At 50.8% G+C, this 14,428-nt stretch overlaps 4 non-coding genes and 1 pseudogene across 4 annotated transcripts; all 5 read left to right on the top strand.

The window, feature by feature from the left end:
• Positions 1-11,701: 11,701 nt before the first annotated feature.
• On the top strand, positions 11,702-11,865 carry LOC135024072 (U1 spliceosomal RNA). Its single transcript, XR_010220944.1, has one exon. It is a non-coding gene; the product is annotated as a U1 spliceosomal RNA (small nuclear RNA).
• Positions 11,866-12,017: 152 nt separating this feature from the next.
• LOC135024050 (U1 spliceosomal RNA) lies at positions 12,018-12,159 on the top strand (annotated as a pseudogene).
• Positions 12,160-12,851: 692 nt separating this feature from the next.
• Positions 12,852-13,015, top strand: LOC135023971 (U1 spliceosomal RNA). The gene has a single exon (XR_010220848.1). It is a non-coding gene; the product is annotated as a U1 spliceosomal RNA (small nuclear RNA).
• A 152-nt stretch (positions 13,016-13,167) lies between these two features.
• Positions 13,168-13,330, top strand: LOC135024178 (U1 spliceosomal RNA). The gene has a single exon (XR_010221028.1). It is a non-coding gene; the product is annotated as a U1 spliceosomal RNA (small nuclear RNA).
• Positions 13,331-14,004: 674 nt separating this feature from the next.
• On the top strand, positions 14,005-14,168 carry LOC135024274 (U1 spliceosomal RNA). Its single transcript, XR_010221118.1, has one exon. It is a non-coding gene; the product is annotated as a U1 spliceosomal RNA (small nuclear RNA).
• Positions 14,169-14,428: the final 260 nt, after the last annotated feature.

Below are 14,428 nucleotides of genomic sequence, written 5' to 3'. Positions count from 1 at the left end.
CCGCTGTGTCCGGCCACCCTCCCCTCCTCCCGCTGTGTCCGGCCACCCTCCCCTCCTCCTGCTGTGTCCGGCCACCCCCCCTCCCGCTGTGTCCGGCCACCCCCCCTCCCGCTGTGTCCGTCCACCCCCCCCTCCCGCTGTGTCCGGCCACCCTCCCCCTCCCGCTGTGTCCGGCCACCCCCCCCTCCTCCCGCTGTGTCCGGCCACCCCCCCCTCCTCCCGCTGTGTCCGGCCACCCCCCCTCCTCCCGCTGTGTCTGTCCACCCCCCCTCCTCCTCTCTGCTGTGTGTCCGTTCTCCCCCCGCCCTCCCTGCTGTGTGTCCCCCCCCCCCGCCCTCCCTGCAGCGCCTGACACACGCACACGCAGCGCCTGACACACACGCACACACGCAGCACCTGACACACACACACAGACGCAGCACCTGACACTCACACGGACCTGACACACACGCACACACTCACACGCAGCGCCTGACACACACAGACACGCAGCGCCTGACACACACAGACACGCAGCGCCTGACACACACACACTCACGCACCTGACACACACACTCACGCACCTGACACACACACACACACTCACGCACCTGACACACACACACTCACGCACCTGACACACGCACACTCACGCACCTGACACACGCACACGGCACGCAGCACCTGACACACACACACAGCACCTGACACACACACACACACACGCAGCACCTGACACACAGACATGCAGCGCCTGACACACACACACAGACACGCAGCACCTGACACACACACGCAGACACGCAGCACCTGACACACACACACACACACGCAGCACCTGACACACACACGCAGACATGCAGCACCTGACACACACACGCAGACACGCAGCACCTGACACACACACGCAGACACGCAGCACCTGACACAGACACGCAGCACCTGACACACACACACATACGCAGCACCTGACACACACACACACACAGCACCTGACACACACACACGCAGCACCTGACACAGACATGCAGCGCCTGACACACACACGCAGACATGCAGCACCTGACACACACATGCAGCACCTGACAGACACACACACACACACACACACACACATGCAGCACCTGACACACCCACACACACAGACATGCAGCACCTGACACACCCACACACACACGCAGCACCTGACACACATACATACATGTGGCATTTAACGCACACACGCACAGCACCTGACACACAATCATATACACTCAGAGCACCTAACACACACATACACTCGCAGCACCTCACACACACTCGTATACACACGCAGCACCTGCCACTCACACATATATACACATGTAGCACCTGCCACTCCCACATACATGAACAGCACCTAACACACACATATATACATGCAGCACCTGACACACACATACACGTGCAGCACCTGACAGTCACACACATACAGATGCGACACAAACACATACACGCTCAACACCTGACACCCACGTGGCAGCTGACGCATACAAATGCAGCACCTGAGATACACACATATACACGTGCAGCACCTGAGACACACACATACACGTACAGCACCTGACACACACACACATGTATGTACACGCGCGGCTCCAGGCACACACATACGTACGTACACACGCGGAATTTAACACACACACACACATACACGAGCGGCACCTGACACACATGTACGAACACGCGTGGCTCCTGACACACACACACGCGTGGCTCCTGACACACACACACACACATGTACGAACACGCGCGGCTCCTGACACACACACGTATATACGTATACGCACGGCACCTGACACCTACATGTATGTACGTATACGCACGGCTCCTGACACCCACACGCATGTACACGCGCGGCTCCTGGCACACACACACACACACACGTACGTACACGCGCGGCACCTGACACACGCCTGTACGTACACACATGCACAGCACCTGACATACACACATGTAGGTACGCGCCACCTGACACACACACACACACACACGTACGCGTACGACACTTGACACACACACGTACGTACACGCACGGCACTGACACGTATGTACGCGCACGGCACCTGACACTCACGTACATACTAGTGATGAGTGGGTTCGGTTAGTCGGAATCCGAACCCCCCGAACTTCACCCATTTTACACGGGTCCGAGGCAGGTTCGAACCTTCCCGCCTTGCTCGGCTAGCCTGAGCGCGCACGAACGTCATCATCCCGCTGTCGGATTCTCGCGAGATTCGGATGTCTGCATTCGTGGAAAGGGATCCCATGTGTAAACATGGGACCCCTTTCAGTCCGTCTGGTCCGGGTGTTCGGTTTGTTGTTTTGCCAAGTACGTGGATTTAATCTGGAACCTGGATCAGGTGAGTATAATTATCTTTTATTTTCAGGTACCCGTGGATTCTACTTGGAGAAGAGGACCGACTGCTTCATGTCAACATAGGTAAGTATGTGTGTGTCGGCAGGTGGGAAATAAAGTTATACTTTCACGGTGTCTGTGTCCTGTTTTTATTTGGGTATTTTTTCCCCAGTAGAACTACAGGTACCAGCGGGCCCGTTTTTCTCCTGCATGCTGGTACTTGTGGTTCTCCAAGTACCAGCTTGCGGGGGAGGCTTGCTGGGACTTGTAGTACTACTAGAAAAAACAATATTCTTTAACTTTTCTCAAGGCTATCAGCCTCCCATCCGCAGCCCTTGGATGGGGGGGACAGCCTCGGGCTTCACCCCTGGCCCTTAGGTGGCTGGGGGGGGGGACCCCTTGATTGAAGGGGTCCCCACTCCCCCAGGGTACCCCGGCCAGGGGTGACTAGTTGGATATTTAATGCCACGGCCGCAGGGCACTGTATAAAAGTGACCCCCGGCTGTGGCATTATCTGTCCAGCTAGTGGAGCCCGATGCTGGTGTAAAAAATACGGGGGACCCCTACTCTTTTTGTCCCCCGTATTTTTTGCACCAGCACCAGGCGCAGAGCCCGGTGCTGGTTTTAAAAATACGGGGGATCCCCTGTCCGTTTTTCCCCCGGATTTTTAGAACCAGGACCGGCTCGAAGAGCCCGAGGCTGGTTATGCTTTGGAGGGGGGACCCACGCAATTTTTTTTCCGGGTTTTTCACATTCCATTTAAAAAATAAATAATATTTTAAAAAATATATAAATAATACTTGTGCCTCCAAAAAAGACAAACCAAGTACCTAATCCCTTCTAATATAAATAGATATGCTATTACCAAAAAAAAAAAAACTGCAAAAAAAAAAACATGTTTTTAAATTTTTTTTATTAGATTCCGCCAGCAAAGTGTGGCGGATTGAAAATGACGAATTTACTGTTTAAAAGCACTGTTGTCGAATTTACAAACTTCAATTGAATATACTTTTGTCGAATTGCCGCATTTGTACCATTGCAGAAAAGTCGAATTTGTCAAATGTCGAATTTTAAAGTCGAATTTTGAAAGCCTGTAAGAATAGGCTCCGTCCCCTTCTACCCCTGTACCTTGCTCTCTCCTGTCTGTGCTCTCTCCCGTCTGTAGGACTAGGCCCCGCCCCCTTCTTACCCTCCTGTGACTGCTCTCTCCTGACAAGTGGACCAGGCCTGCCCCCTACACGCTGCTGGTGTCTTCATTGTTACTTGGTCTGGAGCTCCGTTGGGGAGAGAACTCACGTGAGCTCATTAAGAATGAGGAACTGGGATGTTTTAATTTTATTGTGAGTAGTGTAGTGTGGTGATGTAGTATGTTGTATGGGGGGTATAGTGTAATTATGAAGTGCAGCATATGGGAGGGCTGTAGCATAGTGATGTAGTGTGGCATATGGGGGGTGGTAGCGCATAGGCGTGCGTACAAGGGGTGCCTGGTGCGCACAGGCACTCCCTAATGTCCAGCACCGCTGCACGCCACGCTTGCTGTAGCACAGTGATCGCTGACTGTGTGATCGGTGGAGCCTAGCCTGCAGCTCATTTCCGTACCTCCCACCACCGCTGCACCCGACCCCCCTCTGCCTGCTGCTAATACTATGCTGAGTGCATTCGTCGGCGGCCTCACTGGGGGGACTGGCGTCACCTTGCAATGTGACGTGGTGATGTCCGCCCATGCTCTCCTCCCGCCCACCTGTGCTTTCCTCCTGCTGCGGTCTCTCAGTCCTAGTGTGCCGCGGCCGCCACACCACTGGCAGTGTTCCTCTAGGAGGGACTGGGAGCTGCTGGCAGACACATTCTGCTGAGACTTACTTGTCAGTGCGGGTTCCGGACGGCAGGCGGCGGGTGGGAGGGCAGACGGGGAGCAGGTGTCACAAGGAGTGTGTGGGTAACTAATTCACAATACTTCCGCTCAACGTGGCACTGCTGGTCCTTCATCTCCCATGTCTCTTCACCAGGTGGCGGGCGGCCCGGAAATTAAGTGATGTGTTGTGCAGCAGTCAGTGTGAAGTGACTGTGAGTAACACTGGTGGTGCTGATGATGCTGCTGCAGAATCTGGAAGCAATTAATTCATAAATATAATGTACTCTATCAGTGTTTCTCTGACGTCCTAGTGGATGCTGGGAACTCCGTAAGGACCATGGGGATTAGCGGCTCCGCAGGATACTGGGCACAAAAGTAAAGCTTTAGGACTACCTGGTGTGCACTGGCTCCTCCCCCTATGACAATCCTCCAAGCCTCAGTTAGATTTTTGTGCCCGGCCGAGAAGGGTGCACACTAGGGGCTCTCCTGAGCTTCTTAGTGAAAGTTTAGTTTTAGGTTTTTTATTTTCAGTGAGACCTGCTGGCAACAGGCTCACTGCATCGAGGGACTAAGGGGAGAAGAAGCGAACTCACCTGCGTGCAGAGTGGATTGGGCTTCTTAGGCTACTGGACACCATTAGCTCCAGAGGGACCGAACACAGGCCCAGCCTCGGAGCTCGGTCCCAGAGCCGCGCCGCCGGCCCCCTTACAGAGCCAGAAGCAAGAAGAGGTCCGGAAAATCGGCGGCAGAAGACATCCTGTCTTCACCAAGGTAGCGCACAGCACTGCAGCTGTGCGCCATTGCTCCTCAGCACACTTCACACTTCGGTCACTGAGGGTGCAGGGCGCTAGGGGGGGGCACCCTGAGCAGCAATAGAAACACCTTGGCTGGCGAAAATACATCACATATAGCCCCCAGGGCTATATGGATGAATTTTAACCCCTGGCAGATTCCACAGAAAAACGGGAGAAAAGGCCGCCGAGAAGGGGGCGGAGCCTATCTCCTCAGCACACTGGCGCCATTTTCTCTCACAGCTCCGTTGGAGGGAAACTCCCTGGCTCTCCCCTGCAGTTACTACACTACAGAAAGGGGTTAAAAAAGAGAGGGGGGCACTAATTAGGCGTAGTATAACAATACAGCAGCTATAAGGGGAAAAACACTTATATAAGGTTATCCCTGTATATATATATATATATATATAGCGCTCTGGTGTGTGCTGGCATACTCTCCCTCTGTCTCCCCAAAGGGCTAGTGGGGTCCTGTCCTCTATCAGAGCATTCCCTGTGTGTGTGTGTGTCGGTACGATTGTGTCGACATGTATGAGGAGGAAAATGGTGTGGAGGCGGAGCAATTGCCTGTAATGGAGTTGTCACCCCCTAGGGAGTCGACACCTGAGTGGCTGAGCTTATGGAAGGAATTACGTGACAGTGTCAGCTCTTTACAAAAGATTGATGACATGAGACAGCCGGCTACTCAGCCTGTGCCTGTCCAGGTGTCTCAAAAGCCATCAGGGGCTCTAAAACGCCCGTTACCGCAGATGGCAGATACAGACGCCGACACGGATACTGATTCCAGTGTCGACGATTAAGAGACGAATGTGACTTCCAGTAGGGCCACACGTTACATGATTGAGGCTATGGAAAATGTTTTTACACATTTCTGATAATACCAGTACCACTAAAAAGGGTATTATGTTGGGTGAGAAAAAACTGCCTGTAGTTTTTCCTGCATCTGAGGAATTAAATGAAGTGTGTGATGATGCGTGGGTTTCCCCCGATAAAAACTGTTAATTCCTAAAAAGTTATTAGCATCATACCCCTTCCCGCCAGAGGATAGGGCACATTGGGAAACACCCCCTAGGGTGAATAAAGCGCTCACACGCTTGTCTAAACAGGTGGCACTACCGTCCCCGGATACGGCCGCCCTTAAGGAACCTGCTGACAGAAAGCAGTAAAATATCCTAAAATGTATATACACTCACACGGGTGTGATACTGCGACCAGCAATCGCCTCAGCCTGGATGTGCAGTGCTGGGATGGCTTGGTCGGATTCCCTGACTGACAATATTGATACCCTAGATAGGGACAGTATATTACTGACTATAGAGCATTTAAAAGATGCTTTCTATATATGCGTGATGCACAGAGGGATATTTGCCGACTGGCATCAAGAGTAAGTGCGCTGTCCATTTCTGCCAGAAGAGGGTTATGGACAAGACAGTGGTCAGGTGATGCTGATTCCAAAAGGCATATGGAAGTATCGCCTTATAAAAGGGAGGAGTTATTTGGGGTAGGTCTAACAGACCTGGTGGCCACGGCAACGGCTGGGAAATCCACATTTTTACCCCAGGTAGCCTCTCAACATAAGAAGACGCCGTATTATCAGGCGCAGTCCTTTGGGCCCCATAAGGGCAAGCGGGCAAAAGGCTCCTCATTTCTGCCCCGTGGCAGAGGGAGAGGAAAAAGGCTGCAGCAAACAGCCAGTTCCCAGGAACAGAAACGGTGGGGGCCCGTCTCATAAATTTCAGCGTGCAGTGGGCTCACTCACAGGTGGACCCCTGGATCCTTCAGGTGGTATCTCAGGGGTACAAATTGGAATTCGAGACGTCTCCCCTTCGCCGTTTTCCTAAAGTCTGCTTTACCGACGTCTCCCTCCGACAGGGAGGCGGTATGGGAAGCCATTCACAAGCTGTATTCCCAGCAGGTGATAATCAAGGTACCCCTCCTACAACAGGGAAAGGGGTATTATTCCACGCTGTTTGTGGTACCGAAGCCGGACGGCTCGGTGAGACCTAATTTAAATCTGAAATCCTTGAACACTTACATACAAAGGTTCAAATTCAAGATGGAGTCACTCAGAGCGGTGATGGCAAACCGGGAAGAAGGGGATTATATGGTGTCTCTGGACATCAAGGATGCTTATCTCCATGTCCCAAATTACCCTTCTCACCAAGGGTACCTCAGGTTTGTGGTACAGAACTGTCACTATCAGTTTCAGACGCTGCCGTTTGGTTTGTCCACGGCACCCCGGGTCTTTACCAAAGTAATGGCCGAAATGATGATACTCCTTCGAAGGAAGGGAGTTTTAATTATCCCTTACTTGGACGATCTCCGGATAAGGGCAAGATCCAGGGAACAGTTGGTAGTCGGGGTAGCACTATCTCAAGTAGTGTTGCGGCAGCACGGTTGGATTCTTAATATTCCAAAATCGCAGCTGATTCCGACGACACGTCTTCTATTCCTAAGGATGATCCTGGACACAGTCCAGAAAATAAGAATTTACTTACCGATAATTCTATTTCTCATAGTCCGTAGTGGATGCTGGGGACTCCGAAAGGACCATGGGGAATAGCGGCTCCGCAGGAGACTGGGCACAAAGTAAAAGCTTTAGGACTAGCTGGTGTGCACTGGCTCCTCCCCCTATGACCCTCCTCCAAGCCTCAGTTAGGATACTGTGCCCGGACGAGCGTACACAATAAGGAAGGATTTTGAATCCCGGGTAAGACTCATACCAGCCACACCAATCACACCGTACAACTTGTGATCTGAACCCAGTTAACAGCATGATAACAGAAGGAGCCTCTGAAAAGATGGCTCACAACAACAATAACCCGATTTTTGTAACAATAACTATGTACAAGTAATGCAGACAATCCGCACTTGGGATGGGCGCCCAGCATCCACTATGGACTATGAGAAATAGAATTATCGGTAAGTAAATTCTTATTTTCTCTAACGTCCTAGTGGATGCTGGGGACTCCGAAAGGACCATGGGGATTATACCAAAGCTCCCAACCGGGTGGGAGAGTGCGGATGACTCTGCAGCACCGAATGAGAGAACTCCAGGTCCTCCTCAGCCAGGGTATCAAATTTGTAGAATTTAGCAAACATGTTTTCCCCTGACCAAGTAGCTGCTCGGCAAAGTTGTAAAGCCGAGACCCCTCGGGCAGCCGCCCAAGATGAGCCCACTTTCCGTGTGGAATGGGCTTTTACAGATTTTGGCTGTGGCAGGCCTGCCACAGAATGTGCAAGCTGAATTGTACTACAAATCCAACGAGCAATCGTCTGCTTAGAAGCAGGAGCACCCAGCTTGCTGGGTGCATACAGGATAAACAGCGAATCAGATTTTCTGACTCCAGCCGTCCTGGAAACATATATTTTCAGGGCCCTGACTACGTCCAGCAACTTGGAATCCTCCAAGTCCCTAGTAGCCGCAGGCACCACATATGAAAAATTAGGTAAGGGCTTTTATAGGATAAAGCCGCCAATTCTGAGACGCGATGTACAGAGAGCCAACGTAAAAAATAACAATGTTTATTAATAAAACATATAAAAAGATTAATTGTCAAATAACCGGTGAAAAATATATATAAATATATATAAGAACATTCTACCTTTGAGAAAGTCACGTGAACGTGACGAAACGCGTCAGGACCCGCCCCTATCCACACTCAGCTCAGGTGAAATCTTCCAGGTGTTCCTTGGTCCCCGCTGCACCCTCCTTCTACAGCATCCGACATCAGCGGCTTCAGCGCACACGCCGCCACGACCGGGTTGTGAGAGAGACGGTCCATTCCTTTCCGCTGCACAGCGTATATGGGCATTGCAGGACATTGAAGCCGAGGACGCTCGGCTCTTACCAGCCCATTTTGGAAAGGTATTGAATATCAATTTCAACTGAGGGACTTTTTTATTCATTAGGATCCTACCAACACACCTGGTATTTATCAACTATCTAACAAGTGAATCACGGAACTTTTCACCCCAATAAGCTGAGTCATTACAATATACCACTAGTTCACGTCTAGTGACTGTTCTTATATATATTTGTATATATTTTTCACCGGTTATTTGACAATTAATCTTTTTATATGTTTTATTAATAAACATTGTTATTTTTTACGTTGGCTCTCTGTACATCATGTTTCGTTCCTGATATTCAGCGCAGCCGTTTGTTCTTTTTCTATGCTATCACCACAATACTACACATAGTATTCCGGCAAGCGCAGACTATCAGGAACATAAAATTGTGATTATTTAATTCTATGAAACACGTATTGGTTTTCACTTTTTATTTTGATGATTAGGCGCTCGTTTGTTGCAGTTTTTTGTTTTGGTCAATTCTGAGACACGCCTGGCTGAAGCCAGGGCTAACAGCATTACCACTTTCCATGTGAGATATTTTAAGTCCACAGTGGTGAGTGGTTCAAACCAATGTGATTTTTAGGAATCCCAAAACTACATTGAGATCCCAAGGTGCCACTGGAGGCACAAAAGGAGGCTGTATATGCAGTACTCCCTTGACAAACGTCTGAACTTCAGGAACAGAAGCCAGTTCTTTTTGGAAGAATATTGACAGGGCCGAAATTTGAACCTTAATGGACCCTAATTTGAGGCCCATAGACAGTCCTGTTTGCAGGAAATGCAGGAAACGACCCAGTTGAAATTCCTCTGTAGGGGCCTTCCTGGCCTCGCACCACGCAACATATTTACGCCAAATACGGTGATAATGTTGTATGGTTACATCCTTCCTGGCTTTGATCAGGGTAGGGATGACTTCATCCGGAATGCCTTTTTCCTTCAGGATCCGGCGTTCAACCGCCATGCCGTCAAACGCAGCCGCGGTAAGTCTTGGAACAGACATGGTCCCTGCTGGAGCAGGTCCTTTCTTAGAGGTAGAGGCCACGGGTCTTCCGTGAGCATCTCTTGAATTTCCGGGTACCAAGTCCTTCTTGGCCAATCCGGAGCCACGAGTATAGTCTTTACTCCTCTCCTTCTTATGATTCTCAGTACTTTTGGTATGAGAGGAAGAGGAGGGAACACATACACTGACTGGTACACCCACGGTGTTACCAGAGAGTCCACAGCTATTGCCTGAGGGTCCCTTGACCTGGCGCAATATCTGTCCAGCTTTTTGTTGAGGCGGGACGCCATCATGTCCACCCTTTGGTTTTTCCCAACGGTTCACAATCATGTGGAAGACTTCTGGGTGAAGTCCCCACTCCCCCGGGTGAAGATCGTGTCTGCTGAGGAAGTCTGCTTCCCAGTTGTCCACTCCCGGAATGAACACTGCTGACAGTGCTATCACATGATTCTCTGCCCAGCGAAGAATCCTTGCCACTTCCATCATTGCCCTCCTGCTTCTTGTGCCGCCCTGTCTGTTTACGTGGGCGACTGCCGTGATGTTGTCCGACTGGATCAACACCGGCTGACCCTGAAGCAGAGGTCTTGCCTGACTTAGGGCATTGTAAATGGCCCTTAGTTCCAGGATATTTATGTGAAGTGACGTTTCCATGCTTGACCACAAGCCCAGGAAATTTCTTCCCTGTGTGACTGCTCCCCAGCCTCTCAGGCTGGCATCCGTGGTCACCAGGACCCAATCCTGAATGCCGAATCTGCGGCCCTCTAGGAGATGAGCACTCTGTAACCACCACAGGAGAGACATCCTTGTCCTTGGAGACAGGGTTATCCGCTGATGCATTTGAAGATGCGATCCGGACCATTTGTCCAGCAGATCCCACTGAAAAGTTCTTGCATGGAATCTGCCGAATGGAATCGCTTTGTAAGAAGCCACCATCTTTCCCAGGACCATTGTGCATTGTACTGACACTTGGCCTGGTCTTAGGAGGTTCCTGACTATGTCGGATAACTCCTTGGCTTTCTCCTCCGGGAGAAACACCTTTTTCTGTACTGTGTCCAGAATCATCCCTAGGAACAGCAGACGTGTCGTCGGAATCAGCTGCGATTTTGGAATATTTAGAATCCATCCGTGCTGTCGTAGTACTACTTGAGATAGTGCTACTCCGACCTCTAACTGTTCTCTGGACCTTGCCTGCTTACTTTGTGCCTTCCAATGCACAATGCAAACTACAGGTAGTGCTGCAGGGCCCACACCCTTTTACTTGCCGTACAGAGCAGCTCTGGAGCTGTTACAGTGCCCAGCTGCTGCAAGAAATCAGCTTGAATGCTTCAGGGGCTGGGGCATAGCCAACATGAGCCCCACACCGAAGGAGGGTGGAGGTGTTTAATGCGAACTAGGGGTCATCCAAGCGCCGCAAAAGGCCGCCATGCCCTACACGCCTCTTTTCTCTTTTCATATGCAGACGAGGGTTGAAGCCAACTTTGACCCACTGCTTGGATGACATCACCGTATGCAAATCCATCTGCTGCAGGCCTTCCCCCAGGAATGCTTGCACTAGTTGTTGCATTTGGTTTGTTGTTTGACCCACTGCTTGGATGACATCACCGTATGCAAATCCATCTGCTGCAGGCCTTCCCCCAGGAATGCTTGCACTAGTTGTTGCATTTGGTTTGTTGTTTGGGGGTGCTTCATTATTAGGCAGCCTTCTGCCCTCCCATGTTCATCTGAAAATTTGTGTTCTCCCTGCAGTTGTTGTCCCCAGATGAGAGTTCCCTTGTGCTGCCTCAGTTGAATCTCCTTTACTTGACAGAGATGTGCCTGAGCAGCGGCCCTCCCCAGCCCTATCCCAAATCATACTTATTTTGCATAGGAGATACCATGGTCATGAAGATTGTTCTCCCAGGGTGAGGTTCATTCATTGCATTCTGGGTATGCTGACCCCTGTGATTTCCCCAAATGTGGGAAACTCGACTGCATTATTTGTGGTAGTGGGGGACTGTGTTTGTGCTTTCCTCTGGTCAGCTCTGGTAAAAGTCAGATTTATTTGTCTCAGATCTTCCTCTAGCCTTGTTCTTCTTTCGAGAGTTCCCTTGTGCTGCCTCAGTTGGATCTCCTTCACTTGACAGGGGGGTACCCGAGCAGCGACCCTCCCCAGCTCTAGCCCAACTTCTACTTACCTGGCAGGTGAGATACTATGATCATGTAGGTGCTTCTCCCAGGGCAAGGCTCACCCATTGCACTCTGGGTGTGCTGCTCCTGCGATTTCCCCAAATGTGGGAAACTTGACTGCATAATTTGTGTTTCCCCTGGTCGGCTCTCATATAATTCAGATCTCTTTGTCTCAGGTCTCTCTCCATCCTAGTTTGCTGTCTGTTTCAACTTCTCTTTTCTTGAGCCGCTCCCTTCTATGCCCTTGCGCACTATCCTGACTTCTCCCGTCTGCTTACTTTGTGCCTTCCAATGCACAATGCAAACTACAGGTAGTGCTGCAGGGCCCACACCCTTTTACTTGCCGTTCAGAGCAGCTCTGGAGCTGTTACAGTGCCCAGCTGCTGCAAGAAATCAGCTTGAATGCTTCAGGGGCTGGGGCAGAGCCAACATGAGCCCCACACCAAAGGAGGGTGGAGGTGTTTAATGCGAACTAGGGGTCATCCAAGCGCCGCAAAAGGCCGCCATGCCCTGCACGCCCCTTTTCTCTTTTCATATGCAGACGAGGGTTGAAGCCAACTTTGACCCACTGCTTGGATGACATCACCATATGCAAATCCATCTGCTGCAGGCCTTCCCCCAGGAATGCTTGTACTAGTTGTTGCATTTGGTTTGTTGTTTGGGGGTGCTTCAGTATTAGGCAGCCTTCTGCCCTCCCATGTTTATCTGGAAATATGTGTTCTCCCTGCAGTTGTTGTCCCCAGATGAGAGTTCCCTTGTGCTGCCTCAGTTGAATCTCCTTTACTTGACAGAGATGTGCCTGAGCAGCGGCCCTCCCCAGCCCTATACAAAATCATACTTATTTTGCATAGGCGATACCATGGTCATGAAGATTGTTCTCCCAGGGTGAGGTTCATTCATTGCATTCTGGGTATGCTGACCCCTGTGATTTCCCCAAATGTGGGAAACTCGACTGCATTATTTGTGGTAGTGGGGGACTGTGTTTGTGCTTTCCTCTGGACAGCTCTGGTAAAAGTCAGATTTATTTGTCTCAGATCTTCCTCTAGCCTTGTTCTTCTTTCGAGAGTTCCCTTGTGCTGCCTCAGTTGGATCTCTTTCACTTGACAGGGGGGTGCCAGAGCAGCGACCCTCCTCAGCTCTAGCCCAACTCCTACTTACCTGCCAGGTGAGATACTTTGATCATGAAGGTGCTTCTCCCAGGGCAAGGCTCACCCATTGCACTCTGGGTGTGGTGCCCCTGCGATTTCCTCAAATGTGGGAAGCTTGACTGCATAATTTGTGTTTCCCCTGGTCAGCTCTCGTATAATTCAGATCTCTTTGTCTCAGGTCTCTCTCCAGCCTAGTTTGCTGTCTGTTTCCACTTCTTTTTTCATGAGCCCCTCCCTTTTATACCTTTGTGCACTATCCTGACTTCTCCTCCTGTCTGCTTACTTTGTGCCTTCCAATGCACAATGCAAACTACAGGTAGTGCTGCAGGGCCCACACCCTTTTACTTGCCGTACAGAGCAGCTCTGGAGCTGTTACAGTGCCCAGCTGCTGCAAGAAATCAGCTTGAATGCTTCAGGGGCTGGGGCATAGCCAACATGAGCCCCACACCGAAGGAGGGTGGAGGTGTTTAATGTGAACTAGGGGTCATCCAAGCGCCGCAAAAGGCCGCCATGCCCTGCACGCCCCTTTTCTCTTTTCATATGCAGACGAGGGTTGAAGCCAACTTTGACCCACTGCTTGGATGACATCACCGTATGCAAATCCATCTGCTGCAGGCCTTCCCCCAGGAATGCTTGCACTAGTTGTTGCATTTGGTTTGTTGTTTGGGGGTGCTTCAGTATTAAGCAGCCTTCTGCCCTCCCATGTTCATCTGAAAATATGTGTTCTCCCTGCAGTTGTTGTCCCCAGATGAGAGTTCCCTTGTGCTGCCTCAGTTGAATCTCCTTTACTTGACAGAGATGTGCCTGAGCAGCGGCCCTCCCCAGCCCTATCCCAAATCATACTTATTTTGCATAGGAGATACCATGGTCATGAAGATTGTTCTCCCAGGGTGAGGTTCATTCATTGTATTCTGGGTATGCTGACCCCTGTGATTTCCCCAAATGTGGGAAACTCGACTGCATTATTTGTGGTAGTGGGGGACTGTGTTTGTGCTTTCCTCTGGTCAGCTCTGGTAAAAGTCAGATTTATTTGTCTCAGATCTTCCTCTAGCCTTGTTCTTCTTTCGAGAGTTCCCTTGTGCTGCCTCAGTTGGATCTCTTTCACTTGACAGGGGGGTGCCCGAGCAGCGACCCTCCCCAGCTCTAGCCCAACTCCTACTTACCTGCCAGGTGAGATACTATGATCATGAAGGTGCTTCTCCCAGGGCAAGGCTCACCCATTGCACTCTGATTTCCCCAAATGTGGGAAACTTGACTGCATAA

This window comes from Pseudophryne corroboree, unplaced genomic scaffold (assembly GCF_028390025.1).
Source record: "Pseudophryne corroboree isolate aPseCor3 unplaced genomic scaffold, aPseCor3.hap2 scaffold_403, whole genome shotgun sequence".
Taxonomy (NCBI): Eukaryota; Metazoa; Chordata; class Amphibia; order Anura; family Myobatrachidae; genus Pseudophryne; species Pseudophryne corroboree.
The sequence above is the reverse complement of the archived record's forward strand: the minus strand, read 5'-3'. Positions and strand labels throughout refer to the sequence as shown.